Source organism: Schistocerca gregaria, chromosome 5 (genome assembly GCF_023897955.1).
Source record: "Schistocerca gregaria isolate iqSchGreg1 chromosome 5, iqSchGreg1.2, whole genome shotgun sequence".
NCBI lineage: Eukaryota > Metazoa > Arthropoda > Insecta > Orthoptera > Acrididae > Schistocerca > Schistocerca gregaria.
The window spans coordinates 110,975,770-111,002,850 of NC_064924.1; the positions used below are offsets into that span (position 1 = coordinate 110,975,770).

General features: G+C 42.8%; 1 long non-coding RNA gene across 1 annotated transcript in view; it reads left to right on the forward strand.

The window, feature by feature from the left end:
- The first annotated feature begins 7,612 nt into the window (after positions 1 to 7,612).
- LOC126272463 (uncharacterized) overlaps positions 7,613 to 27,081 on the forward strand; it is a 150,707-nt gene continuing 131,238 nt past the window's right edge. The window contains exon 1 of the long non-coding RNA XR_007549225.1: positions 7,613 to 7,707. This is a non-coding gene — a long non-coding RNA (uncharacterized LOC126272463). The remainder of the gene's footprint in view (positions 7,708 to 27,081) is intronic.

Sequence of the window (27,081 nt, forward strand, 5' to 3'; positions counted from 1 at the left end):
AGCTGGAAGTTTATCTCGGACACTAACTTATGAGAGACGACAGAGACGGCGATGTTCACGCCACAGAGAGCCGGCCAAAGTTCCTGCCACAGATATGTCCCAAGACCAGACTTTGAGGAGACGGTGTCAGATGGTATGGCCGACTACCCTCCAATAAGCACCCGTCGACTTACCCTTGAAACGAACGCTTCGAAGGATACAGTGTGGAGATTCAAATGGCTCTGAGCACTATGGGACTTAACTGCTATGGTGATCAGTCCCCTAGAACTTAGAACTACTTAAACCTAACTAACCTGAGGACATCACACACATCCATGCCCGAGGTAGGATTCGAACCTGCGACCGTAGCGGTCGCGCGATTCCAGACTGTCGCGCCTAGAACCGCTCGGCCACTCCGGCCGGCCAGTGTGGAGATTACCGGTGGATCAAGTACTGCACTCCTATCATAAAGAACGTGTGTCTGCGTTGGGAAAAACGGATTTTGAGTATCCCATTCACTTCTGTCAATGGATTATACAGCATAGTGCTGTAGTACTGAACTTCGCACCGTTTGTATTGTTGGCGGATGAGGCCTCATTCACCCGTGATAGTGTTTTCAACAGCCGCAGCAGTCATATTTGGAGTGAGGACAATCCGCACGCCACCCACATCGGTGGCCACCAACAAAGATCCTCTGGCAACGTATGGGTGTACATTGTCCGAGATCACCTAATAGGACCTTATACGCTGCCTCCCCGTTAGACTGGTCCACATTACCTGGTGTTCCTGAAAACTGTGCTGCCATCGTTCTTAGGGACTGCGTTCCTTGTTGTCCGTGCAAACATGTAGTTTCAATACGACAGTGCACTCTGATGTTAATGTCCGCGAGCACTAGAACAACATCTGGAAACGGAAGTCCTCTTCCATGGCCAGCGCGATCACCGAATATCACACCTCTGAACTTTTTCCTCCGGGGCTATGTCAAGACGTCGGTGTACGAAAAACCCGGAGAAACGGATGAAGACCTGCTTGCTGGTGTTCAAGTTGCCTGTCTCCTGGTACAGGAGACACCAGAGCTGTTTGAGAGAGAGTGCGGCAGAAATCATGCTCCGTTGCCATGCATGCACTGAGACAGGTGGTCGTCACTTTGAATAATTACAGTGAGCTACGCTGTTTTGATGCTGCGTATACTGTGTATGCCCATAATACAGTAAATATGCATTTCCGACCATTGGGTCCCTGTCTTAATATAGTCTGTTGTGGACCCACTATCACCTGTTGGGCCTTAAAATTTCGACTACAACCTTAATAACTGAGCCCAAATTATTGTATGAAAAACATGCCAAAAATTACACTCACTTCTCACCTGAACTGTAGTTTGCACACACCATGAATTAAACGTCTCGTTGGGTAGTCGTCGCTGCACTCGACACTTTTTTTTAAATCTCATTTTGTTCGTTATTGATCGTTCTATTTGTTCAGGACGGACGTCGCACGAAGTTTGTTCGAGTTCAAAAAAATGTTCAAATGGCTCTGAGCACTATGGGACTTAACAACTGAGGTCATCAGTACCCTAGAACTTAGAACTACTTAAACCTAACTAAGCTAAGGACATCACACACATCCATGCCCGAGGCAGGATGCGAACCTGCGACCGTAGCAGTCGCGCGGTTCCAGACTGAAGCGCCTAGAACCGCTCGGCCACACCAGCCGGTTTGCTCAAGTTCATCGTTGATCCATTCACTCAGTTTTTTTTTTTCACAGAGGGCGGCTAACCTTCCGACCAAAGACTCTGAGCTACCATGCCGGCAACACTTTGAAGGACATGGATATCGCGACTCGTTGGAGCACAGTAAACGTCTCCAGCCAGCCAATGCCAAGTTTCTGTGTTGTCTCGCTAACTGGCTGCTTTACGTGCTGTTGTGAGAGATGATGCTCATGAATATGATGATTTTGTGTTTAGATCTCGAGATAGTTTTGTCACTGTTGTCGTAGTGTTTCATTATGAAATTAGTAAAGCAAAAAGAACTAAGAAAACATTTTTTTTAAATGTAAAGCCCGTTAAGACACAAACACACTTCTAGAAGAAGACTGGTTTGATGCAGCTCTCCACGCTAGTTATTCCTGTACAAGTCTCATCACCTCTAAATAACTACTGCATCCTGCATCCACTTGCATCTTAATTACATCTTCAGCAATGCTTCATTCGTCACTCGACCTTTCCATCTAATTTTCAAGATTCTCGTGTAACACCACATTTCAAAAGATTCAGTTATTTTCTTCTCCTATACAGAAATCTGGAAAGATTCTCCTCATAGTAAATGACGTCACCACAGTTCCGACAGACCAGTGTCGTCAAGGAGTTTGACAGTTTCTCGCTTCGGATGATCTAATAGCTCCGTTTATAATGCAAAAACGAAAGACATTATGAACATGTAAAACCGAAGTACACATGGCAAAAATCCAATCGGAACCATAAGGCGTTCGTTTTCGTTCGTTATTTATGTTATCTACGTTGTCGCTTCGTGGCCGAAGAAATAAGTGTTAGATTCCAAGGTTAACTTCACGTCAGGTAATTCCTCAGAGATTGGGTTGAAGACAGTTTTCTGTCTTATTCGTGCATGTTTGAGGAACAAAAAATTCGTATCCTATCAGTTCAGGTGTCTGTCTAGTAACGCCAGACCGTATGACGTCTTTCTTCTGATGACTCGATGGTTTTTAGTGTTTTTTAAGCTCAATAACAAGTGTTCATTTATCTATTATACTCAAAACTTACTTAACACGGATTTTTCGTCGGTCCATGGAAGAAAGTGATAGAAATCACCAAGGCAAAAAAAAGCATTTTTTTATTTTTCTGTAACAATTTCTGTTTCTTCATGAACCCATTTTCGGGTTCTTAAACCATTCTAAGGTGCCATCAAAGTCTAACAATCGCAGATAAAATAATTTTTAGACTAACGGAGGTGTCATGTAAGGGAATAGTTACGAGGTTTACACATATAAAGCTTATCATAAATATAGATTTCATAAACAAGTAAATTGAAAGTGCCTGGCTGATTAAAAGTGCGTGATTCAAACCCAGAACTTTGTCTGTCCAAGCATGTTGTTTTCTTTTAGTGTCAGTCCTCTGTACTGCTGTTATTTTATATGCTATAATGAAGACCAGTATTCAAGTGGTACAATTTAAGAAGCCGAAAGGACGTTCGTGAATAAATAAAAGTTGTTGCAAACATAAAGATAAGTGCTGCTGCAATTGACACGTTATTAACTCGATATATTTACATCACGACGAGCTAGTTTTAGCAATTTTTGCCATTTGCAAGTGATACCGCAATGATGGTACAATGTTTTGTCGTTCTCCGACTTAATACGCGCTGCGGGCGCACCAAAAAAATTCTCTTTTAAATGTTTTTAAAGTGTAAAACTGTATGTATGTCTCTAAGACGTCAATTGACTACACCCGAGTATGGTGAAGTATCGTGCGCAGCGTTTCCGCTTATGGTACGCTCTTTCGTCTTCTTCTGCATCTTCTTTTTGCATATTTTTTGCGGTTTAGCATCTGGCATGAAATTGCGGTAGTGCCATAGAATACATTTCCTTGAATCATGAAGTCTTTGTCACCTTCTACGGCAAATATTTCATTTTCCACAGAAATTTAAATTGCCGATCGTGAAACCTTAGTTACATACGGTAACTTTCACGTTCATGTTTTTGTGGCTGCGGATGTATTGTTTTTACGTGACAGGTTTCCTCAGCTTAGAGTAAGAGTTCGTGTTGCATCCAGTCGTTAAAGTCTCCAGTAGCGAGATAACGCAATCTTTTATTCCTGTCTAGATAGTCACTGTTTTGTTTTTAGTTTAGTGAATTCGACTATCGACAAACAGCTTTGCCTGATGTTGGAACTGCTCCTTATCTTCACGCTGAGAATATTCAAGTAGTTCCAACATTTTTTCAGAAGTTTTGATAGTACTTGTCCGAAAAGTCTATTAGGAAGTGCCTAATGATAACTTAACAGATGAAAGTGACTGTCATCCCACTCGTATGTAGTCAACACCCGTTACTCTCTACCACATACTGTCATCCCACTGACTACCTCCAATTTGACGCGGAAACGCATTGAGAACGTCTGCTGCGTACATTTCCTTTCCTGGGAAATTTGAACGAAACTTTTTGAACCGCTTTTTAGATCACTCGTTTAGTTGGTCCTTGTAGGTAAGGCATTTTTGGAAATAGTAAACATGGAGTGGGGGCTGATGGGTTGATGCGGTGTACGACGTTAAGTGAGGCACTGTAGGAAATGTAATTAGTAGTTTTTGGGGATATTGAGTGTATCTGGACAAGGGGAATCATGTCGCAGATGGCTTTTCGGATCTGCGACTAAGGAATCACGTTCAGCCTCATCAACAGTAAATTTAGGGTCTACCCTGTTGGATACATTGTTGAGAGCGTGTGGATTGCTTTTGTTTTGAATGTGAAGGACCATCTGGAAGTAAGAATACATATGGGACGAAGCTTATGGATGAGAGCTTCCGTAAGAGAACGAAGTGGAAAATAGAAACTGTAGACTTCATGACTACAGAGCCTTTGCGTAAAGGAGTTTGGTGATGTTCAAATTAGGGAGATACTCTTTTATTTGATAGGATATAGCTTTGTCTGGATGTTCCGTATTGTATCCAGGTTTTACACACCAGGTACAGTACGCCATACAAGAACGGTCAACCATTGGAGCCATCTTTTGGCGGTACGCAGCAGACGTTCTCAATGCGTTTCCGCGTCAAGATGACAGTATGTGGTATCCAGTAACAGCTGTTGACTACATACCAATGGGATGAGAGTAAGTGACAGCCAATAACGTCTGTTGACTAAATATGTCTCCCTCCCGCCAACATACGAATTAATTGTATTTTTTACACGGCTTTTGTCACATACTGACATTTCTGTATGTCGAACAAATTTGTTGAACTTTTATTGTTTATGATTTCGTCTGAAATACGAATCTTGATTGTGTTGAGGAAATGACATGACTTACTCGCGTTGCGTGTACGGCTCTTTCTTTATTTTCTACTTCTGCCACTTACGGTCATTTCTGTTATTGATATGAGCAACACTTTTGCACTATCTTTGTTACAATATTACTAATGTTTTCATCTCAAAGGTGGAATCTACGTTGTGGTGACTGACTGATCGTTAGTGTAGCCTAAGATCTAAGTTAGGATGGAAGATGACAATCTAATTTTGAGTTGGTGGAGCGAAAGAATGTAAAAGTGAAATCAGGTTGCGGTGACAGATTAACCTGCCTAAGCCAGAGGCTAGGAAGCTGATATTTTTATTTTCCATTATTTTTTATTTACTTGTGACCAGTCGCTGTATATAAAGGGTGAATAAACACGTATGCAAAATATCAGAGTGTTCAGATGAGGTAAAAAGAAACATAAAAAATATATGAGAAAAATGTCACAGGTGTACCGTTTCCATGTCTTAGGGGTCCATGAAGATTTTGACGTTAGTGACGTCCAGAGACGGTGGTTAAGCTATCGTCTGATGAATACGGTTTTAGAGACGTCGTTGAAAATATCGTCCACTTACATTAATGCCGAACTGCCATTTGCATGATAATATTTGCCTAACATGCACAAAACAACCACGTGTTTAAAGAAAAATCTCTGGAGCTTCAGATAAATGGACAACCAGGTCTTCTGCCGTATCGCTAATGCTGGAGAAGATCGAAGGCACTAGAAGAAGAGGACGTCAAAGGATGAGACGGACCGACAGTATCACAGCAGTGATGTGTTCCAACCTGGGAAGCCTACGGAAGAAAGTGCACGACAGTAGAAATTTGGCGTGCTTTGGTTCATAGGGTCAGGGGTAGTCGGAACCGACTAAACAAATAGAGAGAGAGAGAGAGAGAGAGAGAGAGAGAGAGAGAGAGAGAGAGAGAGGCCGTAGTGAATCTCAAATTTCAGCTCTTGCATCACACTCAGACGGCAGACTATTATTTTCATATCTTTTAGTGCAAGAATGACACGATGTAGGAGACACACAAACCTGCTGCGCTAGCTTTCATAGGACTCGTGGGGGACTTTTCTTCATGTCCGTGAGAAATTATGTCCATAGTTTCAGGGGTCCTCACTGTTGGCAGCCTATTGTTCTGCACATTCTGAACAAATCCTGCAGCCCACCATTTCTTATGCAGTTCTTGAATAGGGCTGGTCATGGGGAGTTTCCTACCAGGATACTTCGCTTGAAACGTTTCTTTACATTACTTGATGGAGCCTGGCTTTATGTAACACTCTAAAATATCAATTCGTTGTTCTAATGCTAACTGCCCCATTTCTGTAACAGTTCTACAATACGAGCTACAATACAGAGAGATCTGTGCCCAACTTTCTGATAAAATGCAGTGTAGCCAACTTTTGCGAAAATATTGCCACTTCACAAGCAATTGGATTAGAGATGACTAACTCGTATGTGAGGCGTACCACCCTGCATTTTGGAGATTAATACGGGGCATATTCGGAAAGTAAGATCCGATTAGGCGCGAAATGGGAACCACTGTGAAAATCTGATGGAACTTTACACAGATGCGTTGGGCAGTGTCTTTAGTGTGCCCGTCGAACGCTCCACTTCGCTCTTTTCAGATCAGAGCGCAAAGTAGTCACGTATAAATGCCTAAAACAACAGTGTCTCTCGCCAAGTATATGGATTTGGTGAGCAATTTCGCCTGAAGGTATGCCGACATAACTGTCATGCGTTTCTTTCTTCAAGACAATTTTCAGCCGCATTCTGCAGGGGCAGTGAAGACACTCCTGCAGCGTTTTCGATGGGAAGTGTTTGCTTACCCACAATGCAGCCACTAATTGGCTCCTTCTGTTGTTCATCTCTGCTCACACGAACCGCTGGTGACGAAGACAACATTTTGGCGCAACCACCGAAAGGCAGACCAGCACAGAGAATTGGCGGCGACTATATAGAGAGGTAGCTAGAAGGTGTGGTTAACTGTTGCGAATAGCCGGCCGCTTCAGTCCGGAACCGCGCTGCTGTTACGGTCGCAGGTTCGAATCCTGCCTCAGGAATGGATGTGTGTGATACCCTTAGGTTAGTTGGTTTTAAATAGTTCTAAGTCTAGGAGCCTGATGACCTCAGATATTAAGTAACACAGTGCTCAGAGTCGTTTGAACCACTTTCTTTTGCGATAAAAAAGTTTTTGATTTTCACTATGGTTTTAATTTCGCATCCCATCTGACCTTACTTCCCGAACAGTCCTCGTATATATAATAGTGATCATCGACGAATTACGATAGAAGTATTCGGCCAATAAAGGAGCTGGGAAGAATAACATTGCTATAATGCGGATGATCCCCGGATATGCGATTGATGACACTATTCGCGGCCACCGCGCTCTACAGAACTGCTAATGCGAGGACTACACAGGTGCGTGCGTGTGTTTGCGTGTGCGTGTGTGAAGTGGCTCGCGCCATTCCCACGGGACCTGCGGACAGCGGCGCGAGATTTAAAAGCCAGCGGACGCAGAGGCGCTGATGCTGGATGACATAATGTGTGGCCGCGCGGCCAGGCTGGCAACACTGCACCACCGCCAGCCCACAAAAGCGAGGCGCGGGTTGCGCGCCGGCCAGTTCATGGTCAGACACTCAGACTGACGACGACAGCGACAGCGGCCTGTGCTGTGCTCCGGGCTCCGTGCTGCGCTCCCTGACTCCGAGCACTGAGGTAGGTCAAGTCAGGCAGCCAGCTGTGGCGTCGTATCCGGCGCCAGGAGAGCTTCCACATGTTGCCTGAAATCCGTTCCACGTTGCGTATGCGCTCCACATTTCGGACAGCACAAATACTCACGTCTGATTTGTTCGAAACAGAGGGCGGGCGTCATACCGCATTACGTCCCGGATTTGATCGGAGTCTGTTTAGCAGACGACATTTAGCTAGTACTCATGGGTTTTTCGTTGTGCAGTGAAGTGTGATTATACTTTAAGGCGATTTATGTGCAGTGATGTCTGTATTTCCAAACAAAGCACAGTGAAATTTATAGATGTCTACAGCCAAACAGAGGTCATATACAATACCGCTTCGAAAGAATATCTGAAGAGGCTGGCAACAAAACACGACCTCTGTTGTGGTTGATCCTGGGCTGAGTGAAGTCGTGTCGACATCTTTTTTTTTTTACATAAAATAAAATACTAACGACTTAATGGGTGCTAACTAACCTGAGCATACGGGAACCACCAAGAATATACCTTAAGTTTTTCGCAGTTTCGGAAAATGTCACTGAAAGGCTTTGTTTCTAAAAGTGAAATAAATAGCGCAGTATGGCATATGACTCGCCGATTCTCAGATAATAGGTAATAAAATGTTATTGCCAACCTTATGGCTCCATAAATAGCATTTTATGCAAACGGCATATTGCAAGAGGTAAAGTTATGTTTCCGTAGAAGAAAATTAAAATCTTACCGTGACATCCTCCAGAAATTTTCAGATAAGACGTCATTTCCCTTCGTATTTCATGCAATTTAGTACCTGTACTATTTAGATACAATTTTGCCATTAGCCACCTTTTTTTCTGTCACCATTCACCTACTAAACGCAGCACAAATGCCGAAGGATTAAGTAGATTCTAGCAGAGTGCTTGGATAGTGAGGCAAGGTATGGATAGACTCGATACTGCACATGCGTAGTATACGTCTTTTTGCTTAGTCTACTTTTTGCGCACGTGATTTTGTCTCCATGCGTCTGTGCCTGCGCACGAGGGAAGAGGCATCGTGGTATATTATTTTTAAGTACCTGTGTGTGCGTTTTGCCATCCATCGAAGGCATTTTTCCGTAACGCTCTGCATTAATGCACAGTCGATGTCGGAATGTTAACGAACCGGACTATATAAGAAAAAAGTGTAACATACAATAATTGTTACCAGTAGATTCACAAGAGTCCTGAATGAGAAATAATACGGTAAAAAGCTAAACATTAGCTTGAAACTATGTACAGGATGTAGCAAGTGTAACTGCACCTATTTCTATTGTGGCAGAGGACGGTGTACTTAACATCATTACATCAGTATTTACATCATTTTCAGACAAGTAATTATAGCTATTGCAGGTTGTATGTTTTTAAGTTGGGTAGTACTTCCAAGTAAAAATGGCAAGAGCAAGACATAAATGCGTATTCTCCCCTGAGAATCAGGTCAGTTATTGAAGTGTGGACACAAAATGGTTAGTCTATATTGACAGGCGTTATCCAGTTAGTGGCACAGTTCCAACAGTGCTGAAAACACTAGGCTGTAACGTTTTTGTCAAAAAACAACCAACACATTGACGTGCACATATTAAGGTATCAAATATAAAAATATCTGCACTTATACACGTTAATCCCTGTATGTCAACACATGCAATTCTGTCATATTTCTCAAAATAGGATTTCTATGTTGTCTTATATCATTAAAGTATCTTGTTCGTTGACCAACAACAAATGTTGAGTTTCAGTGAAGTGATTAGAATACAACGGAATGGAACACCTTTCACAGGGGAGAATATGCACATAAAATATCTTTTTGTGTGTCAGCACAGCAGCAGCTGAATATCAAAAGCCACAATGGTCACATCATCTACATCGACATCCTAGCAAATACTTTGCCACGCGTGTGTAAACATATCTCTTGTATCTCAGTGCAAAAATCTGGTTGTAGATAACAGAGAGAAGACGTATGACGAATTGTCATGTAGCGTGAAATGCAGTTTGTCAGTTTGCAAGAGTACAAAATGAGCAAGACGTGTGGTAGCCTCTGTGGGTGGTACAAGAGACACATCTCTGTATTTGAAAATCTTTTTTATTGCGTTTTATCCGTTCGAATTGGAGTATATCTCTTGTGAATGACGTGTGTCAATTAATTAACATATACTACTGCTTCAGTAAGTCTGGAATTCCACGCCTACTCCCCTTTCCTAGCCCATTCCGCCTTCGTATTCTATCACAAATACAATGAGACGAGAACATCGCCATAGCTCAAGGACGTGGCGAAGACATTTGAACATGCACTCCAGCAAGGAGGTTAGTTTCGGTACATAGTTCTCATCATTGTTTCCCGAAATGACACTTTCGATTTGCAGTAAGATCACTGTCTCCAGAGAAGTAGCAAGCCTGACTTCTTTTGCGTACACAACTTGACTCAGAGCACTGCTTGGAGTCGATTTTAAGAATGTACATATACTGCGCTAGTGATCTACACAAGTAGTTGGACATTATTTACCCAAAAGAAGACGCCAGTTCTTGGTATAATGTCATGCAAAGCAGCAGAAAGTGCTTGGAAAAAGTAAGTGTTAAGAACGGTAAAATTTTAAGGTCGTTATCTGGAGCAAACAGGATGTAAAGAAACAGGAACGTACGTGGCCGGAGTGGGTTGGTGTTCTTAGGAAACCCTGTGACGTCAAAAGGTTCTCGCAACGCAAGGAAAGCGCGTGGCGCGCCGGCGTAAAATATTTTTTTCAAAACTATTGATTTCCCGGGAGCCTGTACAGTCAGTATGCAACAAGTGTTCCCGCTTCTCTATTTGCTTTCAAGCATTTACAAGCTTACAGAATTTGCGCAGTATATTCAAACTGAACGCAAGTTAACATAAATTGTTATGATACATACGTACTATGTAGTCAAGAAACTTGCGGCTGACTTCTGCAGTAATCTGGGGTATGGAGTGATCTTTTCAGACCAACAACAGTATTTTTCTGAAATTAACTGCGAATGTCCTAGTTTCGTAATTCAGTCGAGCATATAACGGTGAACCAATTTTTGTTACCTAATTAGTCACAGTTTTCATTTTGAGTTAATGGCACCATGTGTACATTTCACCGTCTTTTTCATTTCTACCTTCAGATAACATACAAACACTGCTCCTGATCATATTGTACATTCTGCTTTTAAACTGCCAGTACGCTATTTTTTTCTCAGATCCGTTGTGTGCCGTGAGAGTGGTGTAGCCTGGCCAAAACAGATGCAGCCAACCGTCGACAACCAGTGTGGTGACGAGTTTCCCTTCTCTGTAGTGAGCAACGTCGAACAAGGCACACTATGCAGTCCTTCGGAAGGTCTATCCATCCTTTGTTACGTTTGTTTCCTTGTGAAGCCGGGAAATCTAAGACACAAGCGGAACTGTATTTTACAGTCACACGTATTCATGGTTATGACACTATGTGAAAGAAGGCAAAGAGGTAGTGGGACGTTACGGGACCAACCACCAAGTTCGCTATATGGTAAGCTCAAGGCATTGAGAGGAGAAAGCGGTAATAAACAGAAGCTCATTAAGAGGCTGAATTAAGATGTAGTAAGTGTAAATTTTAATCCTTCATCCTCTAAACCGTTTCCCAACTATTAACCTATTTTTCGACCATATTGTTCCAGGTTGCAGTCTTAGATATACAGGGTGTTTCAGAAGTGGTGGTCGCTATTCAAGGATATGACATGGATAATCATTCGAAACAAAAACAGTCAAGTAAACATGGGGTCTAAAACGCATATATTAAGAGCTATGAACAATTCTTCTACTGCAAGCTCTTTGCTTTCCATATTTTGGGAAGTGGTAGTATGGACTAAAACAAGAAAAAAACTAATTTTTTCTCGAGAAGGCGAGTATAAGATTTCTTCGGAACACTTTGGAAGACTGCAATGGATTTGATAAGGAGGACCTATACAAGAAGCTTTAAAAATCTATTCATGAATTGTGCTCCAGTATCTGGTGTTATTGTCAGATAGACGGAAGACTTGTAACAAATTTGTAAGCACGCTGGGAAATCGTGACTGTGTGGTTTAGCGCACGCAAACGTGTAACACATCTTCAGCAAACCAGAATGGAAATCGGAAGAAGACGGCATTCGTTGTTCTCTATGTCCTGTTTAATAAATCCAGAAAATCGGTTGTCGAGTTGGGCGATGCAGAACTTCTACTACTTCCGTTGTACACCTCGAGTACATTTAATGACAATAAGATAAAAAGCGGTTAGTGTACGCTCCGTACATGCATGGAATATGACAGCAAGTGGCTAATGATGCTATGAAGTATTTTCGACCACGCACTGTACAGTGACTTGATGAACGAGCAGGTAGAGTACGTACCGCTCAGGTTTCCTGTCTCCGTGTTTTCCTTGTTAGACTGTGGAAACGTAGGCTTTGATAGCTGCGACGTCCTGCATTTTTTTTTCTCCTTGCTCGTTGCTGTGTCCTATCATTATTTCTCTTTTGGTGACCGTCAATGATTATGCAGTTTTTATTCGTGCCGTCCTTCGTGCGAATTGATTTAATGAGAACACATTCACGGCTACATATTCTGGTATTCCGTTTCCGAATTTTAGTGTTGTGCTTCTGTTAATAATTGGTATTACGAGAGGGCAGACAAAAAACTGATTTTGCTATTAGTACGCGATACCTTACTGCTCGGGCCATCAAGTAGCCTCCCTCTGTCAGTACGTTTCATACAAACAAGAAATTACTAAAACGGTAATCATTATAAAGAACACGCTAATTCATGAAACATTTGTCTGCCGACTTCCTACAGATTCTTAGCCCTTAGCTCAACTATACTTCTTGTTCATTGTCTTTATTCCCCATAAAAATTACTTTTTCAATTTTTTCTTTTTAATTTTTTTTCTGCTATAACCCGTCTGAAGCTACATGTTTTAGGTCTGGCAAATATCCTTTCGCAGTCCGCTTAATATCACTACTTGTGATTAAAAATTTGAGGCTTATCCTTATTATAGCTTCGCCGATGGTTATATGCGTTTAATGTTTTCTTAATAGTCCGATGAACTACTCTAGTTGTCTGTAACGCGACTTATCTGTCTCCGCACTGCATACAACTAAAGCTGGTTCGTGCTTATCTTTCGGCGGCGATAGCGTAGCAGCAGAGCTGCTGATACAGATCTGAACGCGTTATCAGTTTACTGCCCGGCACGTCAACAAAGCTGTTTGTCTTGGGCTCTCTAATAATATTCACGGATAGATTGACTCAGTAAGAGGAAGCGAAAATGGGGCGATTCATGTTTTAGAGTGCAATCAATAGCGAGGCAATTACAGATGGACCTCAAGCTCCAAAGTGGAATGGGTGTCTCAATAAATAGGAAATGTTATTACAAAGCAATTGCGTGAATAGATTGAGAGCTTGAACCCTATTCGTGTCGAATACGAGAAAAGTCTTAATCATTTGCCCATTAACTGCATGTAGGAGTAATGTCTACCAATATCAGCCTTATTCCATGTGCCAACGGACCGAGCGCGAAATTTCCGTTTACGTGGCTCTGTGCGCGCCCTTTACTACTGTTATGTTCTCATATTTCTTACTCGCAAGTTCGCATTCACGTGCAAGTCATCTAGCCTTAGCTTAGGGATCTCAATACCAAAGTGACCGGACCACGAAACTTCAAAATGAAAAATAAAGTGTTTTTTTAAAATTTCTTAAAATATTAAAAAGGGTACTCATAATTATTTTGTATGTGGGATTCGGCTTAATTTTTTAGTAGATTCTCTTGTTTCTGGCCCCGTTTGCCTTTTTTTTTTTTTTTTTTTGCATTTCAACGCTACGGGTTTCAATAGTGAGCAACAAAACAGGGCACTACTGCAACACAAAGGCAAGCAGCCAGCCAGTATGATCGCGTCGTATCTCGCTTTAGATGATCTGCTTCTGTGAGCAACCGACTGATGCTAGAGAGCTTATCCAGTACAGCAACTGCAGACGCCGACAACCTGACATTCAGCGTGAAGCAGCTACTTTTTGTGTCGCAGATACTGATTACTAGAATCCACTTTTAACGTACGGAATACCAGAGGCCGGCCGGTGTGGCCGAGCGGTTCTAGGCGCTTCAGTTTGGAACCGCGCGACCGCTACGGTCGCAGGTTCGAATCCTGCCTCGGGTATGGATGTGTGTGACGTCATTAGGTTAGTTAGGTTTAAGTAGTTCTAAGTTATAGGGGACTGATAACCTCAGATGTTAAGTTCCATAATGCTCAGAGCCATTTGAACCATCTTTGAATACTAGAGGCAGTCTAACAGTAAACTCCTCTACCATTACCACAGTATAAGCAGTAACCCAATATGAATAAGAATAAAATGGTAGTGTAGATGCTACCGACCAACTGTGAATCCTTCCAGTGTATGAAGTTTGCTAGTGGGTCTTGATGGGTACGAATTTAAGGCAATAGGTGTTAAGATGTACTCTTGGTATTGGCTAAGGAGGGAACATTCTTACTTGTGAAGATGTTGACGGAACTTGACAAGTATGTATAGGGGTCAAAGTAATGCAATAATTTTTTTTTTTTCATTTTTACTCGATTTCACTTTCAACGGGTAAAGCAAGCTCTGGAAGGTAATTTGACTTAATAGATTTTGAGGTATATTTTAAAACAATGGGGTATACAAAATGTTTCATATAGAAGTTAAAATGTAACAGACGTTCAATAAAACTGTATGAATCAATTTGCTGATAATCTGAAATTTTGCAAAATGCTACTCCACCATTAATTCTGCAAAATGGAATTTTTTCTGATCACGCAAGTTAAAGAAGCTTTCACGCCACATACATCCATGTGTAATATAGCTGGTTTCCTAAATACCATTTCTGGAAAATAAGCTGTATGCAATGCGCTGTTGGAGTGTTTTCAACATGTCTCATTATAACACCTAGAAGTTTATTATTATTCTAATGATTTGTTTTACTTATTTTTGTTTTTTATTGATGTTTCAAGTTTCAAAATATTTTTTTTAGTTCGCAATTTCACACACACCTCTCTCTCTCTCTCTCTCTCCCTCTATTACACACACACACTTTTAATAGGAAATAACTCATTATTACGATACAAAATGAGAAATGAGATTTTCGAAGGAAATGCTTAAAGCAACGTTTATTTTTCAACATGTGCATAAAATGAAAGAAATTTCTTCACGTAATACACACAGCGGTCAGTAGGGCTCGCAAATGTGACGGCAGATGCTCTAAATGTATAGACTTGTATCAAACATATTTAAGTACATTGGGAAACCTTCACAAAGAGAACTGATTATGTACTAGTGACAGCAGCTTGATGATATTATTTCTGAAGTGGAGACTGATGTCATCAGAACTGGATCTGAAAATCATTTCACATTTTCCCATTTTTTTCCGACGTCGAACGCCATATACGTCCATAGGCTGTTCTGCTGATCTTCTCGGGATTACCACGTGAAAAAAGTTACTTTTCCTGGGGTACGACTCTCAAAACGTTTCTTTCATACTGACCACCCCAAGAATCTTACAGTAATGAAAGTTTTCCTCCCGCAATGGGAAAGAAAACTTCTGTTAAATATCTTTTAACATGGTCAAACGTTCGGTTACCATATTTCGATGCTGTCACAAGAACATTTGGGGCTTCAAATTAAGCTTCTCTAATTCTCGGTTGAACTCTCCATTAATTTCTTTTAGAACTATGGAAAGAGGGTGGCCAATGTGAAAACTGTTTTGAGCGTCACACTTGAGAGCAGGTACAGTTATTGAACGTATATAGCTTTCGATTCTGGAAGAACATTTTGAGAATATTTTCAGATTTAACTCTGCTAAATGTTTATGATTGTCAGTCTCCATATGGGAAATAATATAATCAGCCTACAGTCACTTGTGCGTAATTGATTCTCTTTGCCAAAGTTGTCCTATGTACTGAAATATGCCTGGTGCAGATCAGGATTTGAGATGATCACCAACCACAATTTGATGGCCTGCTGAATTTTGTTTTACATTTTGATGTTCGTCGTGTGTATTATGTGAAAAAAATTCTTTCATTTTATGTGTATGGTGAAAAAAAGTTGTTTCAATCATTTCTTTGGCGATTATCGTTACTGTAATGATTTTGTTAATTTTGCAATTAACAGAATACATGAATGTGAAAGTGCAAACTAAAAGAACATAAATATAAGCCGTAAAGTAACAATTTAAAAAAATAGCAAAATAAGTCAAACAAATAATGATAGACATTTAGACATTATAATTAGGTATGTTGGAAATACTCCGGTAGTATATTGTGTACAGCTTATTTTCCAAACATGGTACTCCAGAAACAAGCTTTATTACGCCTGGATAGAGATGGCGTGAAAACTTCTTTATTTATAGAATGAGATTTTCACTCTGCAGCGGAGTGTGCGCTGATTTGAAACTTCCTGGAAGATTGAAACTTTATTTATGTTCTTATAAAAGTTTTTATTTTTAAAAATTAATTAAATGTGTTGAAGTATTTTACAAAGTTTCAGATTAGTACCAAAGTTGATAATCAGTTGTCAAGAACGTAAACTACATTCTAATTTCTATATGAAACATTTTTTTTATATATCTTGTCTTCGAAGGTATTCCCTCTAAGCCTTATATGCTAAGGGTCTGATTTACCCCTTAAAAGTGAAATTTGGCAGAAACGAAAAAATATTTATTGCATTATTTTGTCCCCTCTATACACCGGCCAAGTTTAATCAATATCGTTTATTTGTACCTGGAAATGTTCCCTTATCACTGTCAATCATGCTTTAGGTGTTCAGCAGCAATTTTGAATTGTACGACGCAGTGCATCACTATCGCGTCGTAATGGCAGCCCCTAAGAATTATTTAACTAAATTTGCTACCCATGCATTCCACAAGTAGAACATTTCCAGTCCAGAAGTTTCCCAGAGGAGCAACTTCACATGCTGCTTGGGACGACGTAGATAGCACTACACAGAAAAAGGTAGGAGGATGTTTACGCGTCGATTCTCAGAGTTATCTAAGTTGTTCTGCACATCCTCCAGCGACTATGTTTTTCTGAAAACGATAGCATCGTCGGGGAACAATCTGATAAGGCTGCTCACTTCGTCTTCTTATTCGTGAGCGTATTGAGAACGCTTCTCTGAGACACACACACGGTTATTTTAATTTCCTTTGAACGTTTGCAGTGCAGCAAAACTTACTGCTTTTTACTAGTCAAAAATTCGGGCCAGTCTCGTACGTGGAGACACTGCTTTTTATTTTATCTTGGTTAGTAATTGACAGTGTGATAGAACGCACTCGGTCTCAAAGACTTTTGTCACCTTCTGCGTCTACATACAAATTATATTCTACATCTACATGCATAATAGGCCTGAATCCCGTTTCCCAACGGAAGGAAAGAAAGAGACGGTGGTATAGAGAAGTAACAGATGAAGGACAAGCAAATGAGGCTGGTGTATGTAGAGCGAGGTCTGACAGAACGGGGAAACAGAAAATTGAGGATACAGTGCATTTCTTTTCGTGTTATGTCAGATATTCATGAACATTCAGGGGGACGAAGAATCTAGTAACGTAAAAATAGTTGGGTGTGACTGGTTTCAGGGCGTATTTCTTGCGGAATATTTCGTAAAATTATAGTAAGAATGCAGGTTACACTATGAATGTCTACAGCAACAAAACGTTTCAGCATCTAGAGGATGGTGATCTAGGTGATAAGTCAGCTGCCAGATTTGAAGATTTCAAGTTCTAAATTGTCAAAGACCATTTCATATTCGTATCATCTTGTCCAAATATTGTGTGCTGCAACTGTGGCAGGTTTGTCTGCGGTACGCTTTGTATCAAGGAGTGCGGTTTCCTGATAAGAGGTACTGACACCCCCCCCCTCCCCCCCCCCCCCCCCCCCCCCCCCAGCTTTTAAACGCCTTGGCTTTGCAGCGTTTGAGGCTTTATTTTGTGATTTTATTGAAAGCTGTAGTACATATTTCAGAATAAAATTCTGAAAAAGTTGCAAATACATTCTTACTTCGCTTTACCGGTTTCGACAAATGCTAAACTTCTGAAGATGACAAAATAATTTGTCTTAACTGGTAAGGCGAAATGAAAATATATTTTGCCCTGACGACTGAATTTTATACTGAAATTTTATATTTTGAAGCATGCTGTGCCACTATCAACTTTTATGCACAAACTGTCATCACACACACACACACACACACACACACACACACACACCAGCTTGAACAGTTATTTATAAAGAAATGTTAATGCCTAAACTCACTAGCCATGTTTATGAACCATAATAAAAGTTATCTCTAGGAGTTATTGAGGCACAAGGCACTTGCAGCCCAGCATAACCCCTGACATTCAGATCCGTGTAGGCCGCTTCAGCTTGAAGGAGTAAGAAAGATACACACAAACGTTCGCATTTATGGTACATATATATGGGATATATATTCTTACATAACGTCATACTCGTAGGTCGTACGATTAATCTTGTGTAAGCAAAGTTCCTAGGTATATTAGACTTTTTCACCAAACACTTTAACAGATTCATATCCATCATCTATCTCCCTATAGCAATCTCTAAAGTATATGATCACCTTTCAGGTTTACAAATACAGCCATTACAAATGTTAGTACAAGTCCTCAAATTAACTCCTCTCTAATCAAATAAGTGCAAAGACAACAATGTAAATTTAATATTAAATACAATATTTAGTTTTACGAGAAGCCTGTGCTCTTCAGAATGTCTTACTAAGATCTTTATTAGCAGTTATTAATTCAATTAGTACTGCATGTGCAGTGTAATGATGTGCAGTAAATGGCCAATGGTTTCTCCTAAATCGTGCTAAATCCATGCATAATTTAAAAGAAACGTTGTTTAGTAAGCGAAACTACGGGAAACAGTCAGAACATACTGGCAAAGGGAAGGAGTATTAGTGATTAGATACGGAGTACAAGTTCAGATTGGGAAGGAAAAGCACACTTTCCTTTTCATAGCAACGGTTCCGACATTTTTTCAGGTAGTTTAAGGGATTCACTGAAAATCTAAATGTAGATAATGGAACGGGTGGTTTGTTCTGCCATAAAAGAGACGGCGCTTCACGGTGTTCGTGCTCTTTATTTCTTTCAAGACATGATCATTTATTGGTTGTCCACTGCTGTAGACGTGCTCAAAATTTTCGTCCCACACGGTGCATTATTTGTGAGCGCCGCATTTCTGGAAAACGTTAGCGTGTTGGCAGCAGTGCTGTGGACAGAAGGCGCACGTGGCGCGCTCCGCGGCTGTTTACGCAGACGCGCCGTGAGGTCGGAGCCGCCGGCTGGAACGGTGCCTGGAGGAACGAGCGGTGCCGGTGTCACGGTCCGGGGCTCCAGCGCTCCAGGAAGCCCGCAGCAGAGCTGGTCGCCGACCCGCAGGCGTCTTCTCCAGTGGCAGCCTAGCGAACGGCACTTCTAACAGTCCGCTCAACAATGAGCGGAAACGTATTGTGCTCCTACAAGGCGGAAGTAGCTTGATCGTGAGCTGATACAGCACTCGTCTTGGGCACGATTGGATCAGTGTCGAACCTCAGTTCTTTTTGCAACATCTGGAGGCTGGAGATTGGCTTCAATTTGTACCCTGTAAGTCACGCTGTCATCAATCCAATTTTTTTTTTTTGGACAGCGCAAAGCTTCTCTATGCATGGTCCTATAGCGGAGGAGTGCCGTTGCCTTCCTCCGGCCTTTGAATAGACTCGCCGAGTTGAAGGAGGACGAAGGAGGACCTAGAGCTTAAGGTGAATTCAGAAATATGGTGTAACTAGGCTTTTTTCACATGGACATATGGAGGCGTGCTGAAAAGTAATGCCTCTTAATTTTTTATTTTGATCTCAATATCCGTTCAGTTATTATAAGTCATCCATATTACTCGGTCATCATTCTCGTTTCGCTGGCGCAAGTTCCAGCCCACTTCTACTAGAGGGCTCCAAATTGCAGCGTGTAACATGGCGGTGCGTAACGTAACCATGTCGGTGATTGAGAAACAGCGTGCTATATTGGAGTTTCTAACCGCAAAAGAGTTTCTCCACACATCGAGCGTCCCCAAGCGTGACAATGCCAGATGCATAAGAGCGTTGCGTCATCTGCAACAACTCGACGCCTTTGCTTCACTGTCATCGATCGTCCTCCATATAATTCCACTTGGCCCCATCCAAGATTCATCTGTTTCCAAAACGTAAACACACCTTCGAGGAGTTCACTTTAATAGTGATGAAGCGGTGCAAGCACAGGTGAGGTTGTGGTTCTGTAAACAAAGTTAAACGTCCTACAGTGACGAGACAAAGAAACTAGTCTGTCGGGAAAAATGTATTCATCGCCAGCGTGACTGTTGAGAAATAAATATGTAGAAATGAAGGTTAAAAATGTAGTGTGTTAATAACCTTTGTTTTATTTAAAAAGGGTTTAATAATTTTTTCATAAATTCGGAGGCATTACTTTCCAGCATTCTGTCGTACATTGCCAGAGGTAAAACAAGTGATAAATGTTACATAGAAATCTAGAATCGACCGGAAATCGAAGGCGGGACCTTTGGAATTGAAGTCTGGCATTTTTAGATGGACGACCGAGCCACCTAACATAATCTATTCAATGCCTCCATCACAGAATTTTAGATATTTTACTGTACTGTAGTCGTAACTGAGATTTAGATACTCTGCTCTTACTCTGGTTTCCAGTCCGAGGACTGGTTTCTTGCAGCTCTGAGCTCTAGTCTACCCTGAGCAAGCTTCTTTATCTCTCAACAACTGTGGCAACCTACTTGTACATAAATGTGGACCAACTTACAGTAGTAGATTTTTGGTCCTTGTAATTTTTGCTATCCCCACTTCCATGGATTACTAAATTGACTAGAATGTATTCATATCAAGTTGCTCCGTAATTTTCTTTCTTTCCGATATGGTTTCCATTTAATAATTAGCATTCTTTTGTAGCACCACATTTAAAAAGTTTGTATTTCGTCCCTGTCTGTAATGGCCATTGCCAACATTTTACTTCCGTACAAGACTACAAGTTCAGACAAATACTTTCAGTAGAGACTTCTTAACACTTAAATTTGCAATAAATTGTTGATGGTGGTCATCGAAGGCGCCGTAACGGCTGTGCGATACGTAAATTCCATCCTCTTGCCGACAGTGCAACCATATCGGGAGCGTATTGGCGAGGCATTCGTCTTCATGGACGACAATTCGCGCCCCCACCGTGCACATCTTCTGAATGACTTCCTTCAGGATAACGACATCGCTCGACTAGAGTGGCCAGCATGAACCGTATCGAACATGCTTGGGATGGATTGAAAAGGGCTGTTTATGGACGACGTGACCCACCAACCACTCTGAGGGATCTACGCCGAATCGCCATTGGGGAGTGAGACAATCTGGACCAACAGTGCCTTGATGAACTTGTGGATAGTATGCCATGATGAATACAGCCATGCATCAATGCAAGAGGGCGTGCTACTGGGTATTAGAGATACCTGTGTGTACAGCAGTCTGGAGCACCACCTCTGAAGGTCTCGCTGTATAGTAGTCGAAATGATGTTTACGTTGACCTCTATTCCATTTTTCTGTACAGGTTCCGGAACTCTCAGAACCGACGTGATGCAAGAATTTTTTTGGTGTATATTACCAAATGGCTTATGCCGTCAACCGGTCGCAGTGGAAGTTTTTCCTATATAACGGTTCCCAGAGGGAGCAGAAATCTGATTTTCAGTATTTCGTACAACTATTGACGCAATTTAACGTTGGAAGCTGTTCTATCTATGCAGTTGAATTCCTTAAGGAATATCTTTTTTGATGGGAAGGGGGTTGGCGGGGGATGTTACTGGTACCGTTAAGGGCTAGGCCGTGCACCCAGATACGCAGAGCTCTGCTAAAAGTGGGGCGCGTCAAGAACCGACTCGCCGACTTCACGCCCAGCTGCGCGCGGCATGTCGCCTGCTTCCAGAGCCGGGGTCAGGAAGCGGATAAACGTTACACCGCGGTCACGGCTCGTAACGGAACCCGAGATGCGTTTTCTTTCTCGCTTATTCGTGTGGTTTTGCACTGTTGCGGCACCATCTCGTCTCTTCACTCACTGAAGAGGTGTAAACGACAAGCTTATGGGAGAAAAGAGGCGTACAGAACCAGCGCGAGCCAAGTGACGTTTCCATGACGCCACTCGTTGCCCTGCACCTGTCTGAAATAAACTTGCAGAAAGTCTTGACAGGAAGTCGCTTTCTCCAGAGAAATGCTGTCATTAAGTGTGGAAGAGTTGTCGCGTTGTGTTCGTGAGCTGATGGGCTGAAATGCTAGAACGTGAAAATAATCGCTGCATAGAGCTGCTTTGAGCTTGAAAAATAGTCAACCAGCAGCCCATTTTGGTGTAGGAGTTACGCCGCGTGCTCTGTAGGGGCTGAGGTGGCATTCCAGTACTACAAATACTCTCTCTCTCTCTCTCTCTCTCTCTCTCTCTCTCTCTCTCTCTCTCTCTGCTCATTTGGCAACCAGAATGACGAACCAAAAAAATTAGTACACCCGCCTAATATCATGTAGAGCCCCCCGCAATCACGCAGAAGTACCGCAACAGGACGTGGCATGAACTCTATTAATGTCTGAAGTAGTGCTGAAGGGAACTGACACCATGAATCTTGTAGGGCTGTCCATAAATCCGTAAGACTACGAGGGGATTGAGACCTTTTCTGAACAGTTCGTGCTTGGGGAGTTTGGTGACCAGCGGAAGTGTTTAAACTAAGAAGAGTGTTCCTGGAACCACTCTGTATCAATTTTGAACGTGTGGTATGACGCGTTGTTCTGCTGGAATTGCTCAAGTCCATCGGAACGCACAGTCGACGTGAATGGATGCAGATGATCAGAAAGGATGCCTATCTACGTGTCAGTGTCAGTGTCGTATCTAGACGTATAAGGGTTTCCATACCACTCCAATTGCACACGCCCCACACAATTACACAGCCTCCACCAGCTAGAACAGTCCCCTGCTGGCATGCACGGTCCATGGACTCATGAGGCTGTACCCATACCCGTATAAGTCCGCCCGCTCGAAACAATGTGAAACGAGACTCGTCCGACAAGGCAACATCTTTCCAGTTATCAACAGTCCAATGTCGATGTCGACGGGCTGAGACGAGGCGTAAAGCTTTGAGTCGTGCAGTCATCAAGAATACACCAGTGGGCCTTTGGCTCCGAAAGTCCAATCGATGATGTTTCGTTGAATAGTTCGCACGCTGACACTTGTTGATGTCCTAGCATTGAAATTTGCAGCAATTTGCGGAAGGGTTGTATTTCTGTCACGTTGAATGACTCTCTTCAGTCGTCGTTGGTCCTGTTCTTGCAGGATATTTTTCCGCTAGCAGCTATATTCACCTTACACCCGTGAAATCGTCATACGGGAAAAGCCCTACTTCATCGCTACCTCGAAGATGCTGTGTCGCTTAGCTCGTGCGCCGATTATAACACCACGTTCAAACTCACTTAAATCTTGATAACCTGTCATTGAGCAGCAGTAACCAATGTAACAACTGCGCCAGACACTTGTTGTCTTCTTTAGGCGTTGCCGACCGCAGCGCCGTATTCTGCCCATTTACATATCTCTGTATTTGAATACTCATGCCTATACCAGATTCCTTGTCGCTTCAGTGTAAAAACTTTAAAAAGTGCTTTCATACGTCACGTATTCGTCAAAGTATACGCTATAAGTTACCGAAGAGAACGCCTCGATGTGTATCCTGGTCCTGGGTACACACTACCTGATTAAAACTATCTGAACAGCCGTAGGTGACGCGGAATTGACCATTAGATGCCGCGATAAGCTGACACGTCAGCATCAAAGGAGGTGGGGAACATTGAACTGTCGTTAGACAAGCAGTAACAGCAGACTGGGTTGGTAACAAGAGCAGAGAGAGTTAGAACGTGGAATGTTAACTGAGTAACAAACCCACCACAGACATTTCAACTCTGATGTGATTGTGAAGTGTCAAAGTGAAGGAACAACTACAACAGAACCACAACCAGACACGCCTCATGTACTGGCGGATAAGATGCAAATTATTCAAATGGCTCTGAGCACTATGGGACTTAACTTCTGAGATCACCGGTCCCCTAGAACTTAAAACTATCTAAACTTAACTAACCTAAGGACATCACACACATCCATGCACGAGGCAGGATTCGAACCTGCGACCGTAGCGGTCGCGCGGTTCCAGACTGTAGCGCCTAGAACCGCTCGGCATCTCCGGCCGGCGACGGATAAGGACTGTCGAGCATTACGGATGACGATTGAGAGAAATGGCTTGAAATCAGAGGAAAGAACCAGTCGTGATTTTCAAGCTGCTAGCAGCAGTGATGGTAGCACAGTGAGTGCGCCTAGAGAGTTCACGTATTTCTGTAGTCAGTGCCCGTAGCTGCCTAGATGAGTACTTGAGGCATTTTCGGTACTTTTTCTGTGACTCGACTTCCTTTTCTTCCAAACATTCAAGACTTTTCTTTTTAATGCGACTGGTGTTCTCTTCAATCGCTGAGTGCAGCATGTAGTTGTCGTCAGTCGTTTTGTGACAGATCGTAAGGGAGAACAGCGAAATGGTATAAGCCAAGGGTGGTTGTGAAAAACCTTTGAAATAAAGCGAAGTGCGACTGACTCTTCGTTTGTGTTTTTGGTAAATTTCGTGATATATTGGGGCATTTTGTAATTCCAATCCCAAAGAAATCAGGTGTCGACAGGTCTCAAAATTATCAGTTTAATAAGTCAAGGCTGCAAAATACCAACACGAATTCCTTACAGACGAATGGAAAAAGTGGTATAAGCCGACCTTGGGGAAGATCAGTTTGGATTCCGTAGAAATGTTGGAACACGTGAGGCAATACTGACCCTACAACTTATCTTAGAAAATAGTTTAAGGAAAGGCAAACCTACTTTTCTAGCATTTGTAGACTTAGAGAAAGCTTTTGACAGTGTTGACTGGAATACTCTCTTTCAAATTCTGAATGTGGAAAGGGGTAAAACACAGGGAGCGAAAGGCTATTTACAATTTGTACAAGAGCCATTGAGGTTTGCCGATATCGCTGTAGTTCTGTCGGAGACAGCAAAGGACCTGGGAAAGCAGTTGAATGGAATGGACAGTGTCTTCAAAGGCGGATATAAGGTGAACATCAACATAAGCAAAACGAGGATAATGGAATGTAGTCTAATTAAATCAGGTGATTCTAAGGGAATTAGAGTAGGAAATGAGACACCTAAAGTAGTAGATGCGTTCTGCTATTTGGGGAGCAAAATAACTGACGATTGTCGAAGTAGAGAGGATGTAAAATGTAGACTAGCAATGGCAAGAAAAACGTTTCTGAAGAAGAGAAATTTGTTAACATCGAGTAACGTGGACGATACATAGTTTAGACAAGAAGAGAATAGAAGCTTTTGAAATGTGGAGCTACATAAGTATACTGAAGATTAGATGGGTAGATGACGTAACTAATGAGTAGGTACTGAATAGAATCGGGGAGCAGAGGAATTTGTGGCACAACTTGACTAGAAGAAGGGATCGGTTAGTAGGACACGTTCTGCGGCATCAAGGGATCACCAATTTAGTGATGGAGGGAAGCGTGGAGGGAGACCAAGAGATGAATACACTAAGCAGATTCAGAAGGACGTAGGTTGCTGTAGTCACTCGGAAATGAAGAAGCTTGCAGAGGGTAGAGTAGCATGGAGAGCTGCATCAAACCAGTCTCTGGACTGAAGACCACAAAAATAACAACATTGGGGCATTGTCAGCACAACATTATAATGTAGTGCAAACTCAGAAATACAATCCTGGAAATTGAAATAAGAACACCGTGAATTCATTGTCCCAGTAAGAGGAAACTTTATTGACACATTCCTGGGGTCAGATACATCACATGATCACACTGACAGAACCAGAGGCACATAGACACAGGCAACAGAACATACACAATGTTGGCACTAGTACAGTAAATATCCACCTTTCGCAGCAATGCAGGCTGCTATTCTCCCATGGAGACGATCGTAGAGATGCTGGATGTAGTCCTGTGGAACGGCTTGTCATGCCATTTCCACCTGGCGCCTCATTTGGACCAGCGTTCGTGCTGGACGTGCAGACCGCGTGAGACGACGCTTCATCCAGTCCCAAACATGCTCAATGGGGGACAGATCCGGAGATCTTGCTGGCCAGGGTAGTTGACTTACACCTTCTAGAGCACGTTGGGTGGCACGTGATACATGCGGACGTGCATTGTCCTGCTGGAACAGCAAGTTCCCTTGCCGGTCTAGGAATGGTGGAACGATGGGTTCGATGGCGGTTTGGATGTACCGTGCACTATTCAGTGTCCCCTCGACGATCACCAGAGGTGTACGGCCAGTGTAGGAGATCGCTCCCCACAACTTGATGCCGGGTGTTGGCCCTGTGTGCCTCGGTCGTATGCAGTCCTGATTGTGGCGCTCACCTGCACGGCGCCAAACGCGCATACGACCATCATTGGCACCAAGGCAGAAGCGACTCTCATCGCTGAAGACGACACTCCATTCGTCCCTCCATTCACGCCTGTCGCGACACCACTGGAGGCGGGCTGTACGATGTTGGAGCGAGAGCGGTAGACGGCCTAACGGTGTGCGGGACTGTAGCCCAGCTTCATGGAGACGGTTGCGAATGGTCCTCGCCGATACCCCAGGAGCAACAGTGTCCCTAATTTGCTGGGAAGTGGCGGTGCGGTCCCCTACGGCACTGCGTAGGATCCTACGGTCTTGGCGTGCATCCGTGCGTCGCTGCGGTCCGGTCCCAGGTCGACGGGCACGTGCACCTTCCGCCGACCACTGGCGACAACATCGATGTACTGTGGAGACCTCACGCCCCACGTGTTGAGCAATTCGGCGGTACGTCCACCCGGCCTCCCGCATGCCCACTATACGCCCTCGCTCAAAGTCCGTCAACTGCACATACGGTTCACGTCCACGCTGTCGCGGCATGCTACCAGTGTTAAAGACTGCGATGGAGCTCCGTATGCCACGGCAAACTGGCTGACACTGACGGCGGCGGTGCACAAATGCTGCGCAGCTAGCGCCATTCGACGGCCAACACCGCGGTTCCTGGTGTGTCCGCTGTGCCGTGCGTGTGATCATTTCTTGTACAGCCCTCTCGCAGTGTCCGTAGCAAGTATGGTGGGTCTGACACACCGGTGTCAATGTGTTCTTTTTTCCATTTCCAGGAGTGTATTATGGAGAGGAAACCCAAATGCTGAATCCGAAAACAGATTTCGCACAGGGATAAATCAAGGGAAACAGACAGATTCATAAAAGAAATAACACTCAGAGACAAAAATGC